Source organism: Durio zibethinus, chromosome 11 (genome assembly GCF_047325235.1).
Source record: "Durio zibethinus cultivar Kanyao isolate XHJ-2024 chromosome 11, ASM4732523v1, whole genome shotgun sequence".
NCBI lineage: Eukaryota > Viridiplantae > Streptophyta > Magnoliopsida > Malvales > Malvaceae > Durio > Durio zibethinus.
In genome coordinates this window covers 21,683,721-21,689,952 of record NC_143172.1, presented here as the reverse complement: position 1 = coordinate 21,689,952, position 6,232 = coordinate 21,683,721, and positions in this window count along the sequence as shown.

Here is a 6,232-nt window from a genome sequence, read left to right as displayed (position 1 = left end):
TGTTTGCATTCATCATGAGTCGCTAAATGAATAATTTAGTGATGTTTGTAGCATAAAATGCCACTATAAGTAGCAGCTCTCTTACCAGCAAGCGTCGCTTGTTAAGTGGTATTTTTTATACAAATGCCACTAAAGCAACGGTGTTTTTCTCATAAAAATGTCACTGAATTAGCGACGACTAAAAGATACAAACGCTGTTAGTATAGAGGCATTTTCATATTCAAACGCCTCTAAAGTAGAGGCGTTTTCAATTACAAACGCCACCAAAGTAATAGCATTTTTTCTCATAAAAACACCATTGATTTAACAGTGTCTCAAAGATAGAAACGCCACTAAAATGGTAATGTTTTAAATATAAACACCACTAATATTAAGGAATTTTTTTGAAAATGCCACTATTTACCGCGATGCGTGTATAGCTAGCATTCTATGTAGCATTTTTCGCAAACGTCGCAAATCTTTTTGTAACATTTATAAACACCACTAAACATTAAAAAAAATGCCACTAAAAACTAAAATCCCTGTAATGATTGATGATTATTCATGGTGTTTTTTACTAGAAACACCTAGAATAATTTCTTATAAAAAAATTAAATAGGGTTATTCAAGGCATTTCTAGTCAAAAACACTTTGAATAATTCCCTTTAATTTTTAGGAAGGGATTATTCAAGGTGTTTTTGGCTAAAAACGCCTTCAATAATCCCCTTCAATTTTTTGAGATTATTTCAGGTATTTTTAGCAAAAACACCTTAAATAACACTAAAACAGCTCAGTTGGTTAGAGCATACGGCTATTAATCATAAGGTTGTAGGTTCAATATCTTTTTTTAGTGTTTTGAGAGTTTTTTTTAGTTTGCATTTAACGATGTTTATAATATTTATAAAAGTCAAAATATATAGCAGCGTTTAGCTCAATACATGCCACAAAAATATATTTTTAATGGCATTTTTAAATCCAAACACCACTATATAAGAATTTAGTAGCATTTTATAAAAAAAGGTCGCTAACCTTATAAAAGCATGGAACTTTGTGGTGTTTATTTAAAAATGCCGCTAAAAAATAGTCATTAAATCTCTATTTTCGTATAGTGTTTTCTCAATTAACAATATTATCTTTAATTTTGTTTAATTAAGGATTAAACATTTTCAAATTGGTTCAAAATAGGATTATGTCACTATAGTGTGACACACATATGTTAAACTAAAGTGAAGTTTTTTTTTTTTCTACTATAAAAACTAAAAAAAATTTACTTCATTGTTTACATTTATATTTCTCTCTCTAACAGAAAAAGAGAAAGAAAGAGCATCTCTCTCTAAAAATGGAACCTGCTAGAAATCAAAATGCCCAAATTTAGGTTATAAACACTGTGTTGTCATCGTTGGCTACCACCAGTTGGTCACCTTTCGACCCTAAAATCTCACCAAATGCTTCTCTCGACCTTCTTGTCTCATATCCATGCTTGGTTTTGCTCGAAATAGCTTTGAATCACCTAGATCTTGACCCAAAGTTGTGGCTCAAAACTTCAAATTCCCTTTTCACTTTATCCTCCTCATATGTGTTTTTTTAAGTTAGGATCCCTTTTTCACAAAATATCTAAACCCAAAACAACCTAAAGCACCCAAAACTGCTATCCCCTTTGGTGCTATTTTTTATTTTTTATTTTGTTGTTGTTCTTTGGTGTTACTGTTCCCTTTTGGGGATTTTTTTAATGTTTTTTTTAGTTTTTTTGGTTGTTAGACAAAAGAAGTTTTGGTTTTTTTTTTTTGGGGTCTTTGTATCTTTTTCTGAACAAGAAAAAAATGACATTAGTGATTAATGAGCAGTTTGAAGCACTTTGAAAGTGTGAAAAGGAAGGAAAGTTGAAGAAGAAAAACCTAATGAAAAACTGGACCATTTGGAGCAAGGGAGGTAAGATTTTTTAGGGGTTGAAATAACAAATCTTCCTTGTAAATCTAAGCATTTTCAAGAGTTTGTTGAAAAATCCATGTAGATAACATGAATGAGAATGCCAAGATGGATAAGTGGATCAATTTTCATCTCATTCCGACATTTAAGGTCGGTAGTCAATGGTGGCTAGTCATCTGGGTTTATAAAGAGCTGTTTGTTTTAGGTTTTTGGGTTTAAAGAATTTTTCTAAGTTTAATTTTGGGTTTAAATAATTTTTAATTAATAAAAATAAAGAATTTAATGGTAAAATATACTTAACAACTCATGCAAGTCACTACCATTAAGCAATCCTGATTTGAATACATCTGAAAACATTTAGTTCTACATTGAACCAAATTAAAGTTGATATTCTCAATTGAGAAAACACCGAAACATTATATTTTTAATTGAGCATTTAGCCTTTTGGTTTCTGAGCATTTTATGAGTACCTACTCTTAGCTAGATATATAATTGTTTACACCAAAAAATAAAAAAAAAGTCAAATTATGCCAGAAGTTCTTGTGCTTGGACAAAATTTGAAATTTAGTCAATATATTGTAATTCATATAAATTTAATCTTCATACTATTTTAATTTGATAATTTTAGTCCAATCACTAACTCCATTAAATTTTTAACATTACAAATATTGATATGGTTGTTAACTTGATGACATAGGCATTGATTTTGTTGATATGACGTTGACTTTGCTAACATTGCAATTTGGGTGGATAAAATCAATTGTCAAATTATGCCAACAGTCCTATATATTCACATGAAATTTAAACTTTAATCCTTCTAGTATAATTTATAAAAATTTCATCTCATACAAGTTGAATTTTGTAATGTTAATCCAATTACTAACAAAAACCATAGGTTTTTTTTAAAATAGATTTTAACTTTTAGAATTTATCCATAATTTTAAAATATAAGATTTAATATTTTAAATATTTTAATTTCTTAAAAATCAAAATTTTGAATTTTTTAAAATCAAAATTTATTTTTAAAAGAAAATCCATATTTCAAATTTTTTTATAAATTTTCTTTATTTTAAAAATACTAAATTTATTTTTCAATATTTTAAATCTTTCTAAATAAAATTAATTTTTTAAGTTTTTTATTTTTCAAATTTTAACATTTTTATTTAAGCAAAACATTTAATTTTTTGTTTTTAATTTTTGAAATTTTTATAAAATATTCTATTCTTTTTAACTTTTTATACTTTTTAGAAAGTTTCTATATTTTTTATATTTAAAAAAATAAATAAATTGCATAGAAGATACAAGTCTTTATAATTTGTTCTGTTTTGGTATGTTTGAAATGAAAGAATCTAGGGTAAAACAGAAATTTGGCAGAACATGAAAATTTTTTGAATTCGATTTATTCTTTACTTGAAAAAAAAAAAAACTGGTAGAAAATTTGTAAAATTTATAAACTCTTTTTAAAAACATAAAAATTCTAAAACTTCTAAAAATTAAAAATTATAGAAAATTTTATGAAATCCCAAAAAACTAGAAACAATAAAATTAAATATTTGATTAAAATATTGAAATTTTTAAAAAAATTAAAATATTAAAAAATAAATTTAATATTTTTAAAATCTAAAAATTTTCTAAAAAAATCAAAATTTTAAATTTAAAAAAAATCTTATTTAAAAATTCAAAAAATATATAATTTTTTAAAAAATTAAAATAATTTAAAATATTTGATTTAATATTTTAAAATGATGAAAATTTTCTAAAAAATTCAAAATATTGATTTTTAAAAAAGTGATATATGATTCTTTAAAAAAATAAAAGAAAATGTTTTTTATTACTAATTGGACCAACATTTTCAAATTCAATTTTTACAAGAACAAGATTTTTATTAATTATAATAAAAGGATTAAAGTTTAAATTTTGTGTGAGTACATAACCATTTGCATAATTTGAAAATTAATTTTATTTATTCAAATTGTTATATCAATAAAGTAAACCCACTTAATCAAATAAAAGGTTATGTTAATATTTTTAATGATAAAAATTTAATCGAGTTAATTAAGATATAATTATCAAATTAAAATAGTACGAGAATTAAATTTTATAATTTTGTTTGAAGAGAGAGATAGAGAAAGAGAGAGAGATAGGATCAAATGTAGTATCTCTCAATCATTGTGTGAAGGACAATTGCATTCATGTAAGATTATTTTAACCCTTCAAAGTATTGCTTAAAAAATCTGAAGATGTGAATCTGTTGAAGGTCTAAAAACCTTAGATTTATCGCGGATCTGCTATTAAGTTAACTTACAAAGCAGCAATGCAAGAGTGGGTTTGTCACACAAAATCCTGATATTTTAAAAAAAAAAATTTTCGATTGACTAATTATATCAATCAAATGCTCATGCAATTCTCAGTTAAGGTGGTTGTAGCCTACACTATAACTAGGCTAAGTAATATCTTTTTCATTCATAATTTGACTTTTTTTTTTTAAGAAAAATTCAAAATAAATAAATTGTTCAGTTCTTTAAATTATGATAAAATAAATCATATCGATAATCTAAAATAAGTGATTATAGATTGTATATTTGAGATGACTTTAAAAAGTGATCATTAATAAAAATCGAACTTAAAATTTTTTTATCGAAAAAATAAATTTTAACTAATTAAACTAATCACTTATTGATATAATTTGACTTTGTTTTTATAATTATTATCTTTACTATGAACAGCTATGCTGTAGATTATATGGTGGTTGTGCAGGCGGGTGGAATTGAAAAGATTTTGGATAGAACTTTCTGTTACATTTATTTGTTTTATTGATTCTATTTCTTATAACATTATTTTGTTCGTAAATCCCATCAAAGCAATATTCCTAATAGGAGATTAGAAGAACAACAGCCACTGGTGAAAAGTTTTGCCATCTAACCCAAGGTCTTTATATACTATAACATGTAAGGATGGATTCAAGATTTATGATTAGTGGATGTAAATATTTTAAATTAATTTAAAATTTTTTTATTTAAATACATATTATTATTAAAAAATTCTAAATAAAATTAAGATGTATAATATATTTTTTTGTACACGAAAAAAATTTTGCGGTAAAAAAATTTCTGTATAGCTAAAATTAATTATATGATTCTTAGCAAACAAGTATAGCCTAAACACTATTTAAATAAAATCATCTTTCAATATAAACAAATATATATTAATTTAATAAATTTTCCTTATAAAATTCAGAAAGATTGATATAAATGAGAAAGAATAATATAAAAATAACATATCTAGTTTTATTACTCACTTTTAATATGTCTATTTTTATTATTTAATTTTAATAAATAAACATATTTTATTTTTTTATTTATTATAATTTAGAGAATAAAAAATTGCCTCTTTTCTTACACCCAATGAAAAGAAGAATGAAAATATAAATTTAGATTTTTTAAAAAAAAAAAATTATTACTTCTCATTTTAATAGGGGCAAAGTTTTAAATTTTCAAAACTTTTGTGATTTTTTATAATAAAACTAAAAAAAATTTTGGCATGTAAAATGAGCATAACTTATAAAGAAGGAGAAGGTTTAGTTCGAAACTAATACCTAACTGCTTAATCACTGGGTCGAGGAATTAAGGACAAACCTTAAAGAAAATTTAAGAGGTTGCTATGTACATCCGTCCTGATAATACAGCATAGATTCAAGTGAAAATCATCAGATGGTGATAAGAGTTTTAGAATGTTTTTATGATGTGATTATGTGTGTATAGTTCATACGTTTAGTTTCTCAATCAATTTTTATAATTGATGCTTTTAGCTTTATAGCTAATAGATTGAATTCCCTTTTTTTTTTTTTTTTTAAGTCCTCTTGTGAATTCAAACTTCAGCTTATGGAATTCATATTTTATTAGTGGTGATCTTAGTAATTTCTCTTAAACTATGGTTTGATAATAAAAAAAATTATTACATGTTAAAAATTAACATTCTAAACTTATTAAATAATAACTCTTAATAGTATTTACATGTATCGACTGAACAACTGAATTTTCTTATTAATTGAGAACCGTAGGTTTAGAAATTATCTAAGTTAGGTTTGAACAGAAAAAATTCTTAGTTTGCTGGATTCACTTTCTTATTGCTTAGATAAATTTTCTTATTACTCATTTTTTTTAAGTCATCTTTTAATAAAATCAGTGATAATTACAATAATTTTGAAAAAAAAAATGTTACATGCATATGATTTATCAATTTTTTTAATTAAATGAATTTGTTTGGATCTCTTAGTGAAATAAAACAAAATGATAAATGATAAATGATAAAAATAATTTTTTAAAAA